The following is a 14,289-nucleotide window of genomic DNA, read 5'->3' on the forward strand; positions in this document are numbered from 1 at the left end:
AAAATATGTAATGCAAATTTTAAAGCTATTTAAATAGTAAAGCTTCTCTCCCCTTATCCAATATTTTCTCTTCACTCACCACCTGAGATACATGAGTTCACACAAGAACTTGGCATCCGGCCCCTGGAGAATTTGGTTGGAGACAGTGCCGTGGTCAGGGGTCAAGGGCAATGAGCTACCCAGCCTAAGTTGCCATTCACATACATGCTACTTGATCTTCATGATGAAATTTCTAGGCAGATTCTGCTCTAAAATTTCATTTTTCTGGTGCCATTACTCAATTTTTGTACCCCACTGATAAAAAGCATAAACAGGGGTGAGTGTTTGTCACAGTAGTTGAGATGCTGCTTAGGATGCCCGCATCCCATATCAGATATGGGTTTGAGTCCCATCTTTGCTTCCAATTCTAGCTTCCTACTAAGGCACACTCAGAAGGAGGTAATGGCTCAATTATTTAGGGCCCTGCCACCCATAGGGGAGATCCAGATTGAGTTCTAAGCTTGCAGTATAGGCCTAGTCCAGATCTGATTATTGCAAGAATTTGTGGAGTGAGCCAGCAGATAAAAATTTCTCTCCATGTCTTTGTCACTCTGCCTTTCAAATAAATCAGAAATTTTCTTAATATATTTTTAAATGAGCACACATGGAAAATTTTGATGGTAAAGATACAGTCTCAATTAAAAACATCTATTTACAGATTTGAGAAAATTTTCATTTATTTTGTTATTATGTAAATTCAGCTTATCAGCAGGACACAGAAAAATAGATACATATATACAAAATTTATTTATCATTTCCAAATATGCTCATGTTAATCTGTTGTATAGAATATATATATGTGTATATATATATATATATATATAGAGAGAGAGAGAGAGAGAGAGAGGGAGGGAGGGAAGGAGGGAGAGAGGGAGCTGTTAACTAATTAGTATATTTTTAAGATTTTATTTATTTATTTGGAATGCAGAGTTACAGAGAGAGGGAGAGACAGAGAGGTCTTCTATATGCTGGGGTTCACTCCCCAAATGGCCACAAAGGCTGGAGCTGAGCCAATCTGAAGCCAGGAGCCAGGAGCTTCTTCCGGGTCTCCCATGTGGCTGTAGGGGCCCAAGAACTTGGGACATCTTCTGCTTTCCCAGGTCGTAGGAGAGAGCTGGACAGGATTTGGAGCAGCTGGGTCTTGAACCGGTTCCCTTTTGGAATGCCAGCACTGCAGGCAGCAGCTTTCCTGCTATGCCATAGAGCCAGCTCCATAATTAGTATTTTCTACCTTTATAGAAAATGTTTTCTGATAAAAAGTATTTGTCACTTTACAAAAACATCATTTTCATATCATTATTTTTTCATGACATTATTGGACAATAATAACTAATTAGAATAAGTCTGCTATTTATAAGTTTATTCTCAATCAGGTTTATGGGGGTTTGAAAATTATATCTTTAATAAGATTATTTTAGAGCATCCTTAACTTCCAAAGAAAGATATTACTTCACACTATTTCCAAACTATAGATTAATTCAACATAACCGTTGGTATCCTAAACTGGATTGTTTTCTCTTGATGAAAAAAAAAATCTATCTTCTCTTGCTTTAAGGAAACCACTCCCAGCTGCAAGAGTAAAACCCAGATTCTCCAAGTCGTCCATAAAAGGAGAGTCTCACAGTGCTAATCCTAGCTCCCATTCTCTTTCCCTGAATGCCTTGAGAATTTTCTTCCATTCTGCAGTTACTTTTCCATTAGCTGCTTGCTATCATCATCATCATGACTTCAGGGGGCCTCTAGGTTTCTTGACTTACCAGTTCAGCCTTCCTCTTTAGAGCAAGTACGACACCTGATACAAGGCTGGGTTCTTATAAAAGACCCAGGGAAGACAAAAGATCACAATAAGCAGCGAAATCATCTGGCTATGAAAGCACCACTCACTTTCCAGGGTGCCCTGCTTCGATTACACCGAGCCCCCTTCACTGTCTGGTGTGGTTGGCGCCAACTCAGAACCTGTCACTGAAGAGACTCTTCTCAAACATCCATGTTTCTGAAAGCTTAGACTCAAGTCTGAAAGCCTGGAGATGGTTTCCTCCTCCATTCCTTTGAGAGCCTTCTTTGTAAAGGAAGCACCTCACCTGGTGGCAGAATGAAATAAGAGCGCAGCTTTCAGTAATAGTCATAGCCTTTCCTGGAAAAACTGTAACTGAAGACCACAATGGAATAGTAATGACCCCAGGACACCTCAGTGCACCCAGGATTGGCAGTGGAGAAAGGCACAGGGACAAAAGGCCAGCAGACCACTTGGATTTCCCCCATAAACTGCCTTGCTTTGAACAACTGGAACAATGGAGCTATAACAAGGGAGTTAAAACTATTGTACCTGTGTAGGAGTCTGAAGACAAAACTTTTGAGTAAAATAGAACAGCAACCAGAGAGCCTTAATGTGTTTTCTAGGCCTGACTCAAATGTTCAACATCGGTGAGACTTTGGGCAAGGGAGTTTTATTCTGACAGTGTCAGAATCTACACCTATAAAATTTCTACATTCGTTTTCATGTCTATGACTTCTTCAAAGTGACAGATGCCCAAGTAATTGTGAGTGTCACTTGATGGGGATCCATCATATCTGATTTTGCTGTTCTTGTTAATTGTGAAAGAACAATTTTATTTTTTAAATCATCCCAGCTTGATTAAGTTGTATTTGACAAATAAGAATTGTATATATATTTAAGGTTTACAATGATGTTTTGATATATGCAAACATTGTGAAATGATTACCACAAAGTAATTAATACATCCATAAACTCAGGTACTTGAGAGGTTTTTTTTTTTTAGCATAGTAAGGCTCTTAGTAAATGTCAATATAGTATTATTAAGTATAGTCATCATTCTGTACATTAAATTGCCAGAATTAATTCATGTTGCCCAACTGAAACTTTTCGATCTTCAGCCAGTATCTCATTTCCTCCCCACCTTAATCCCTGGCAGTTACTCAGTTACCTGTCTGCTCTCTGCTTCTATGAGTTTGACATTTTTGCATTCCACACATAGGTGAGATCACACATTATCTGTCATTTTGTACCAGGTTCATTTCACCTAGCATAATGTACCCTATTTTCATCTGTGTTGTCACAGATGACAAAATTTTGTCTGTGTGTGTGTGTGTGCAGGTGTGTATGTACCTTGTTTTCTTTAGCCATTCATTGAATGATGGACACTTAGGCTGGTTCCATATCTTGCCTATGGTGACTAATGCTGTAAGAAATATGGTAATGCAGATCACTCTTCAAGATAGTGATTTCATTTTCTTTGAATATGTACCCAGAAGTGGGATTCCTTGGTCATATGTTAATTCTGTTTTTAATTTTTTGAGAAATCTTCATACTATTTTCTACAGTGTCTACCAAATAACATTTTAACCAGCAGTACACAAGAGTTTCCTTTTCTCCATGTCCTTGGTTGTGAGGTGATATCTCATTGTGGTTTTAATTTGTGTTTCTCAGATGATTAGAGATGTTGATCATTTTTTCACATATTTACTGGCCATTGGTATGTCTTCTTTATCAGATTGTCTATTCAGAGCTTCTGTCCATTTTAAAATTGCGTCATTTGTTTTCGTTCCATTGAGTTGTTTGGGTTCAGATATTAACCCTTTATCAAATGTATGGTATACAAATATTTTCTCCCTTTCTGTAGGTTGTCTCACCATCCTTTTGATTTTTTTCCTTTGCTCTACAGAAGCTTTTTGGCTTGATGTATCCAAGTTGCCTATTTTTATTTTGTAGTTTGTTTTTGGGGTAATATCCAAAACGGCGCTGTCCACACCAATGTCACGAAGCTTTCCTCCTATGTTGTCTTCTAGCAGTTTACAGTTGCAAGTCTTATATTTAAGTCTCTAATGTACTTTGGGTTGATTTTGATATGTGCTGTGAGATAAGGGTTCAGTTTCACTTATCTGCATGTAGCTATCCTATGTTCTATATCCAGCGTGTCCTTAAATGAGAAATAGGTGCCAGATTCAAATTAAGAAAGGCTGTCACACTATGTATGAAAAATCTGTTTATTTCATGAACGATGCATTAAAAGTATTAGTTTTCCTATATAATGCATTTGATCAGGATTAAGAGTTGCACATCTGATAATATTAAAGTCAAGTATAAATAGTAGAGTGAGGATAATCCTTTCAATGCAAAGATGTTTACCGAAGATTTTAATACAAAATTTTGGCCTTTATACCCCAGATTCTGGCATCTCTCTCAGTTGGATTCCATTTTGTTTTGATGAAATTCTTAAAGTTAACACGACTTGTAATTGGTAATCCCACCACCTTAACTTTTCAAATCTAAATTTGGATTTTTAGATTTGATCTAAAAAGATCTTATAATACTGGCCACCTACAGTGAGAGTGATATTGAATTTCCTTAAGTCACATTTTCCTTATCTATAGCAGGAACATAATTACAGTAAGTCACTTCTCCATTCGTAATTTCTTTTTCTTCTGAAAAACAATAAAGAAAATAAAGCACAATGCTCTGACATCACATATGCTCTTTTCGTTCTCGTCTCTTTTGGCCTAATATGGGACCATGTGAATCAGGAAGGAAGTATTCAGGAGCAAAGCAGGGAGTGATGGGCCTTATCAGATGCACCTCAGGTGTTGGCTGGTTCCTTTTTGTGTGTCCCACTGCTTCTAATACAAGAGAGCTTCAGAAAAGTGCATGGAGAAATAGAATTAAAGCATAAATTTGTTTTCATGCAAAAATCTTTTATTGAAATCCATGCTTTTTTCATATTCTTTTTTAAAAAATATATTTATTTATTCATTTGAAAGTCAGAGTTACACAGAGAGAGAAGGAGAGGCATAGAGAGAGAGAGAGAGAGGTCTTACATCCGTTGCTTCACTCCCTAACTGGCCACAACAGCCAGAGCTGTGGTGATTTGAAACCAGGAGCCAGGTGCTTCTTCCAGGTCTCCCACGTGGGTGCAGGGACTCAAGGACTTGGACAATCCTCTACTGCTTTTCCAGGCCATAGCAGAGAGCTGGATCAGAAATGGAGCAGCCGGGACTCGAACCAGTGCCCATATAGGATGCCAGCACTGCTTTACCTGCCATGCCACAGCACCAGCCCCCATAATATTCATTTTTGTTAGCTTTTTGTAGATCCCTTGTATGTATGATTTGCATTTTTTTTGGACAAAGCTAAACTTACCTTTTAATTCCACTTTCCGTGAACTTTTGAAGTCCCCCAATATTGCTAATCACAGCATTCAGAACTTCAGTAAGAAAGTGAAACCTCATGGTAGGGAGAAATAGTCTCACTTTCAGCTTTTCTCCCTGCACTATTCCTCATCCTTGCCAGTGAAGTGAATCTTCTGCTGCCTTCCTACAGCCAGTTATCAACACTTGCCGATGGCCAGTATTAGTTAGAGCTCCACTATTGCTCACGCCCGCTTGTTCATTCCATTTTCTCATCTCTTGCAAAGTGTCACGACAACCCTCTTCATGGCAGATTGTTTGCATGGTACAGATCTTTCCTTTTCCTGGGAAATGTCATGGGGCGCGTGGAGGGCAGTGGTTATCAGAAGATATATTTTGAGAAGCACTGTTCAGCCAGTTTGAAAAGCTGTGCAGCTGTAAACAAATGCTTGTGGACTTAATTGTATATATAATTCCTCTCTCATTTGCTTTTCTCATTATTTTTCTTTATAAAGGGGAACAGATTTCATGTATTTCATATACACAGTTTTAAGAACGTAATGATACCGGCCAGTGCCGTGGCTCACTAGGCTAATCCTTCGCCTGCGGCGCTGGCATCCTGGGTTCTAGTCCTGGTCGGGGCACCAGATTCTGTCCCGATTGCTCCACTTCCAGGCCAGCTCTCTGCTGTGGCCCTGGAGTGCAGTGGAGGAAGGCCCAAGTCCTTGGGCCCTGCACCCTATGGGAGACCAGGAGAAGCACCTGGCTCCTGGCTTCAGATCAGCGCAGCGCGCCGGCTGCAGGGGCCATTGGGGGGGTGAACCAATGGAAAAGGAAGACCTTTCTCTCTGTCTCTCACTGTCCACTCTGCCAGTCAAAAAAAAAAAGAACTTATTGATACTTTCCATGCTACCCTTACTCCTTCCCTCACTCCTACTCTCCCTCCTTCTTTTCTGATTTTGCTTTAATTTCTATAATGACATACTTCAAATTTTAATGTTGGTAGGAGCTGATAGTCATATGCCTTTAAATTCTGATATTACTTAGACTAGTCTGGCAGATAAATCATAGAGGTCAGTTTAAAATCAATGTAATATCAGATTCCTAAAGTTTAGCCCAGATTATCATCTAGTCACAACTCCTTGGATTCTGTTTACACGTCATTTCTACATCCAATATCTAATTGAAAACTCACTGGACATTTAAGGAAAGTGAAACTCACAGAGAAAGGTGATTGGTCCAGGTTGCTCAGTGAACAAGTGCTTGTGCCATCATTTATTGCTGGTTCTTGATGCAAGAAAAAACATAGATTTTCCTTACAAGGCCCCTCATCAAAATTTGCATAGAAAAGAAACAGAAATAAGAAAACTTGTGTTAATGCAAATTTATACTGGTTTCAAGCATGTTCATTCTATACATGCACACTATATATCCTTAAAAAAAGACTGTCATTCTTATTTGATGACATGTTTTATTATAGACTTAAATAACTCAAATCCTGTGTTGTGTTTCAATATAATTCCTTAAAAGTGTGCTGTCGACTTAGTTTAAATAAGTTCAACTTAAGAAAGCAGGCTTGCAGATGACTGCTAACTTGTTTTCACAGTTAGAATGTATCTTTGTTTTCTAGTTCACTTACTGTGGAAATTATGCCAGCGTATCAAGCAAACTGTATGAAAATAATAAGTTAAAAATAGCTATTAAAACTATGAAATGTAAAATGTGAGTAAATTTAAACATGCCTCTGACAGCAAGTTATTGATGAGTTACAACATGGAAACTATGACTGTTATCTTCCAATATTAATTTTTAATGAACTTTTTATATTATTAGATGTTGTTTGAAACCTTCAAAGGACCTACACATAGAATTTATCAAATAACTGCTGTGGGTTCTTTGTGTGACATTATATGTTAGTAAATAATTAGAATGTGTAAGTCATTTAGAATGTATCAACATGTATAAACGAAAGTAGCATTTATGGAACATCAACATCTACCTGTTTCTAGATGTTTTAGTGAAAGAAATGTTAATCCTGTTCTAAGGATAAAGATAAGGACAGTTAAAAAATTCGCACAAACTGACCAGCATCACACACACAGAAGACTGGAATATGGTTTAAAGTATCCAATGCATTTTATAACAGATAACTGCAAATGTGCTTATGTATTCATCCTTCAACCCTTAAAGATATTATCTAAAACTACTATAGATCAATTTTTCCACCTAATGGCAATATTCCAAGTAAGAATAGACTTTTTAACCCAGTGATCCTTTTTTCCAGAACTTGTTCTAAAAGATTTTTGAAAAGGAAATCTACAGAAAAATAAAAATGTTTTCATAGTAGTATTATAAGTAAAAAAAAAAAAAAAACAAACTTGGGAATGAAGTTGATCCCCAATTAGGGAAACATATAAACAAATTGCATCATATTATTTTTAAAAGTATTATGTAGGCATTGAAAATAAAAAGTATAACAAATACTTTTTTTTTGACAGGCAGAGTTAGACAGTAAGAGAGAGAGACAGAGAGAAAGGTCTTCCTTCTGTTGGTTCATCCCCCAAATGGCTGCAAAGGCCACTGCACTGTGCCAGTCTGAGGCCAGGAGCCAGCCGCTTCCTCCTGATCTCCCATGCGGGTGCAGGACCCAAGCACTTGGGCCATCCTCCACTGCCTTCCTGGGCCACAGTAGAGAGCTGGACTGGAAGAGGAGCAACTGGGACTAGAACCCAGCGCCCATATGGGATGCCGGTGCCGCAGGCAGAGGATTAGCCAAGTGAGGCATGGCGCCAGCCCCACAAATACTTTATCTATTTTACAATTTTTATCTTTTAAAGATTTTTATTTATTTACTTAATTGAGAGGTAGAATTACAGACAGAGGGAGAGAAAGAGAGAAAGGTCTTCCATCCTCTGGTTCACTCCCTAAATGGCCGTAAGGACCAGAGCTGGGCTGATCCAAAGCCAGGGAGCCTGGAGCTTCTTCCAGGTCTCCCAAGTGGTTGCAGGGGCCCAACGTCCCAGGCCACCTTCCACCGCTTTCCCAGGCCACAGCAGAGATCTGGATCGGAAGAGGAGTGGGACTTGAACAGGTGCCTATATGGGATGCTGGCTCTGCAGGCTGAAGCCTGGCCTACTACACCACAGCACTGGCCCCTATTTCATAATTTTTAAAGATTTATTTGTTTGAAAGGTGGAGTTATAGAGTGAGAGACAGAGGGAGAGAGAGAGTCTTCTATCTGTTGGTTCACTCTCTAAAAGGCAGCAACAGCTGGGTCTGGGCTAGACCAAAATAGGAGCCTGGAACTCCAAATGTGTCTCCCACCTGAGCGTCAGAGGTCTAGAGCACTTGAGCCATCTTCTGCTGCCTTCCCTGGCATAGTAACAGGGAACTGGATCAGAAGAAGAGCGGCCAGGACTTGAACCAGGGTTCATGTGGGATGCAGACCTCACAGGCAGTGGCTTAACCCACTGTGCCAACAATGCTAGAACCTTATTTTACAGTATACAAAATGCTGTATAATGTATCAATTGATGATGTACATACATGAAAAAATGCTTATAAAATTCTATGTGAAATAGTAAATAAATTTATAATGAACTATGACTATAACGGCATAAAACTCTAAATGGAAAAAATTGTATTACATATATAAATGTATGTGTGTATATTTAGATGGATATACATACTATATATGTGATAAGACTGTATATATAATCTTTTTCAGTATTATGGTCTTCAAATAGAAATTTTTTTTTCATAGTAGATTACTAAATTTTGAACAGGAGATGTAATATGATTATTCTCTATAGTAGATTAAAATGAAAAAGTTATTGTCTTTTTTAATGATAGAATATAATTCTTAAAGCAAATCTTTAAATAATATTTTATGTAAATGCATAAATTATGGAATTTTCAATTATTTGCTTGTAAAACAAGATGTAATTTAATAGAATAATTTCAGCTCACTCTATATAAGTAAAACTTGAGTGTACTCAAACTTTGTTCACCTTCCAAAAGCAACTAAAGTTATGACTATCCCAATTACAGTAGAAATCATGAAAATATTTTCTTAGTTAAAAGCCAAATTGAAGCTAGAACATAAGTAATTTTAGTTACCTTTTTCTTAAGAGAGTTTTTGGGAGATGCTTGTCAAACTATCTTCCTTTTCATTTTGAGCTTCAATATAATATCTGAACAGTATAGTGAGCACCTAGTTTCATTTATGTTTACTTTTTGTTTTCTTTTTTTAATTTATTTACTTATTTGAAAAGCAGAGTGACAGTGAGAGAGGGAACCACAGAGAGAGATCGGTGCTCTATCCACTGGTTCACTTCCCGAATGGCCACAGTACACAGGGCTGAACCAGAACCAAGCCAGGAGCCAAGAACTCTGTCTAGGTCTCCCCCAGGGGTGGCAGGGACTCAAGTACTTAAGACATCCCCCTGCCTTCTCAGGCTTCTTAGCAGGGAGCTGGATGTGAAGTGGAAGAGCAGAGACTCAAACCAGCTCTCAGCTATGGGATACAGGTGTCACAGTGTTGGGTTGACTCGCTGTGCCATAAGGCCATTCCTGACTTCCTATTTAAGGAGCAAATCCCAGCTCTTTGAAATAAGCCTTGGTCAGCCAATGAAACATTTCATCCATTTAAGTGTGTTAGACAAAATTTATCTCCATTTGCAAAGAAAGTAGATGGCTATGAATGAACTATTGAAAGCCGAAGTGCTTGATGTACATCGATTTAGTCTTGCTTTCTTTCCAGTCCCTCAAATGTTCTTTCAACACACGAACCATCCAGTAGCAGGTGGGTGGATTTTAGGCTGAGCTCAGATATTCTGACTGGGCTCAAGACTTCTGTGCTCCAGACATCAGCTCCCGAGAAAGACGTACATGTGGGAGCCAAGTCTGCTACTCAGTCAACAGGCGGGCGCTCGTTTGTTTGTTAGTAATCCGAGTTCTCCACCAGCTGGCTCCTGCTTTTGTCAGAAAGACACATGGAAGCCAAACAAAAGTGCAGATCAGGCTCAAGTAACATGACCGATGTTATCCCCGAGCTAGGGGCTCCACTCAGCCCTAAGCAAAGTTATTTTACCATCACAGAGGATATCTTCTGAAATACGTGCTAGAGCAGAGGACATTTTTAGTAGGAGTAGGAGATAGATTTTCTAGGCGTGAGCTCACTCTTCCCCTTCCCCTTTTAGAAATAAAGTTACCCCAAGACTATGAGTCACGTGTATATAGCACACTGTTTATATCTGTAACATACCCATTCTCTCTGCGTGTCTGAGTTTATACACACACCCCCCTCTGCTTTTCCTTATATCTGTTATGTATTTCAAAAGTCAGCCCACACTGCTCCATAACTTGTCGTCCATACTCTTCAGATGTTTCTATAGTTACACGCTGATCATAAAGCCCAAATCATATTTTGCACACTCTTTTCTGTTTTCCTCAATAATATCTTATAAAACGTCTTTTAAAAAGACCTAACGTAGTCTTCGACTATCAACCGTGATTGTGTCATAGCATATGGATGCGTATAAAATCATTTAGGATCTGGGACCGTTGTGTCTGGTGATTCTGAAGGTTTTACCATCAAGGATCACACATATTCCATGTGAGCTGACTTCCTGAAGCAGGCTGAACACTGTTCTGGTGGAATGGAGAAGCAGCTGACAGCCGTCACCCAGCTGCCAGGTGCCTGCTGGGAGCCCCCTGACTTCATGTCTTACGGCAGGGGAGGGGCCGATTGTACCACAAGCCTGTAGTTTCACAAAGATTTCAGATATGCCCAGTAGTCCTGAGTGTACATTTTAAAATAGCTTTAAATGTCCAGGGATGCCTCCCCCTGAATATATAAGCGGTAATCTTCAGGATTTTTTCTTTTTCATACTCCTAAGTGTTTCTCTTCCTAAAACCATGTGACTTCAGCTAGAAACATTTAGGTCAAACCAGGCCAGTGGGTCTTCTCCTCTTAGAATAGAAAAAGGCATTAAGAGACACATCTGTTGCACCTGGAAAAAATTACCATGCAGTAAAAAAACCAAATTATGTTTAAGAATACAGTAAATTACGACTGCTCAGGAAGTGTTCCATTGCATGATTTTAACAACAGATGCTCTCCCCAGCTTATGATTGTCCCACTTAAGGTTTTCCACTTTACAGTGGTGTCCATGTGATACACAGTGGAAACCATACTTCACAGTGTGGATTTAGATCTTTTCCAAAAGGTGTGGGCTGACGATGTGTGGCAAGATCCTCTGTGGCCATGTCATGCGGTAGCAACAGCCATGGCTCCAGTCAGCCCTGTGATCGTGAGGGGGAACAAGGGACACTGAACGGGGTGCTGTGCTGCTAGTGGTGTTGTATATACAGGTAGTCAATAAATTACACAAGATCTTTAGCACTTTATATAAAATGGACTTAGCGATAGGTGATTTTGCCTACTATAGGCTAAATCAAGTCGAAGGCAGGATGTTTAGTGTGTTAGGAATATTAAATTCATTTTTGATTTAATGATATTCTCAACTTATGATGGATTTGTTGGGATGTTAGCCCATGCTGTGCAGGGACATCTGTGTGTGCCACATTTCCTATAATATGTTAAGAGACTTTACACAGATTGTCTTTACACATCTGCATAAAATGACTGAAATGCTAAAAACATATGCATTTCAGATTACTCTCAATTTTTGCCCAAGTGAATTTCAGTGATTCCACAGTAATTGCTTTCCACAACTTATAGGCACTGCCACGTGGAGTTGTCTCTAAGACCTAATAAAAGAGCCAAATGGAAGGGAGTGGCCAAGAAAACTGTTTTAGGAAAATACTCTTTAGTTCACAAAGTAGAACTATCCTGCTCACCCATGAACCCAGTTCAACCCTACATGGAAAGATTACAAGGGATTCAGAACAAGTCTTCAAGAATATCTCCGTGAAGTTAAGATACTGCCATGGGGACTAACATTGGGCAAGGTGAAGACAACCAAGACATCTTATTTACTCTTGCAAGTCTTGGCCTGATTCTGAATGATTTCTTCTTCACACTTAAACTTATTTATTTTTTAAGATTTTTATTTTTACTTACTTGAAAAGTAGGGTCAGAGAGAGAGAAAGAGACAGACAGACAGAGATCCTCTATCCACTGGTTCACACCCCAGATGGCCACAACAATGACTAGGGCTGGGCAAGGCCAAAGCCAGCAGCCTAGAAGTCCATCCAGGTCTCTCCCATGGAAGGCAGAGACCCAAGTACATGAGCCATCTTTCTGCTGCTTTCCCAGGCACATTAGCAGGGAGCTGGATAGGAAGTGGAGCAGCCAGGACCTCACAGGTAGTGGCCCAAGCCATTGCATCGCAATGCCAGGCCCTCTCCTTCATACTTTTAAGCTTCAATGGAAGTTTCTTTTTGATATCTGCTTCTGAAAACAGCATCTCTAGTTCCATGGGGGTGGGGATGAAAGTTCTGAGATAAAGAAAGGGAGAGAGAGAGAGAGAGAGCTCTTTCTAAACAGCTATGTCATAGGATTATTGTGAGAATTAACTGAGATACTGTCCTAAAGTTTCTCAGAAGACAGGTAGCTAGGTTGTTAGTTCCTTCCCTGTTCACCACCTGTTTATCTCACCATCCCCTTCCAGAACAACCTTACTTCTAAATAATGCATAAGTGATTGCAGGAGCATTAGCATATGTGGGCAGGTTCATATGTTACTGAATTAACTCAGCAGTGAACTTAGCATTCCACCCCCAACCTTTCCCCTTCATTAACCCTCTTCTCCAGCTAGTCAGACAGGAGTACGCCAGGACACCTGGTCAACTGTGAGGCCAGTCATGCACCAGAGCATCATCTCTCAGAGCTTCCACAGGTCTGGTTCTGCCTCAAAGACTAGATGGAGCTCCTGTCGCTCACCATTAACTGACCAGCCATGGAGTGGCTGCCGTCTAGATGGGTCACCAAGAAGACCCATCACAGTTCCATATAGTCCTAAACTCTATTCATAGCCCACTTGAAACAAGCACTCTTCTGTGAAGCCCAGCGAGTTCTTGAGAACACAGGAAGTAACTCGGGACTAAGTGGGGCAGTTGTGGGTTGCAGGGTGGGATCTAAGTGCTTTTTGTCAGCAGTCTACAGTGTACAAAGCAGTTCACCCTTTGTAACCTCACACCACCCAGTCCAGGAAGCAGCCCAAACAGACTCCCTCAACAAATCACTGTATTGCAGATTAAAATCCAGATGCCTAGGACCTGAGATAAACTGCGAGTGAACAGTGGTGGCTGGAGAAGGAGGGGAAATGTCAGGGGCGAGAATTATTTCTTGTTCACACCCTCACTTGAAATTCAGCACATAAGTCTTTGCCTCCAAGGGAAAAAATACAGAAAGAAGAAGAAATAGTGTTTATAATGTATTTGCAAGCTTAAAAATTGATCCCTCTCCACTTCTAAGAACATGAAAATATGGAAAATAAAAACTGAGATTCTCCAGGGAAATCTGTAGAAACATGTCTGTAATATATCCATGCAGAGCAATTCTGTTTTATGCAAGAGACTCCTTCCTAAAGACCCGTCCCCCACACAAATTAAAGCATGCATAAGTCAAGACTAATCTTGAAAACAATGATGGGAATTTTTATGAGAAATTTTAATTGACGCTGTCAGTCAGCTCTGAAATACATCTTCACTAATTTTTTTAAAAAAGTATATTAGAGTTGTTTTCATAATTCCAGTATATTAACAAAACACAAGACTTCACTGATATATTGTTTTGCTTTTAAAAACAATTCTTAGTTTTGACAAATACTTTAATTTTCTAAGATTCATCACCATGCCTGGTTACCTGGGCAAGGTAAGCATAAAACTTTTTGTCTTGAGATTTGTGAGAATCAGCTACACTGAAGTCTGCCTGTGTGTGTGTGTGTGTGTGTGTGTGAGAGAGAGAGAGAGAGAGAGAGAGAAAGAGAAAGAGAGAGAGAGAAAGCTAGAGAGGGAGATTATTAAAAAGCCCACCTCCCATGTTAGCTGATTGGCTCTGTGCCATCTTGGCAGTCTCAGATTTACTGCTCCTCTGACCTCCTGTTGCCCTAGCTGTGATTTATGGAGTCCAGAATCTCTT

At 39.7% G+C, this 14,289-nt stretch overlaps 1 protein-coding gene across 2 annotated transcripts in view; it reads left to right on the forward strand.

The window, feature by feature from the left end:
* The window catches only part of ARHGAP24 (Rho GTPase activating protein 24), a 526,629-nt gene that overhangs the window by 335,112 nt on the left and 177,228 nt on the right, over positions 1-14,289 (forward strand). The window lies entirely within an intron of this gene.

The sequence above is a fragment of the Lepus europaeus genome, chromosome 8, assembly GCF_033115175.1.
Source record: "Lepus europaeus isolate LE1 chromosome 8, mLepTim1.pri, whole genome shotgun sequence".
Lineage (NCBI taxonomy): Eukaryota > Metazoa > Chordata > Mammalia > Lagomorpha > Leporidae > Lepus > Lepus europaeus.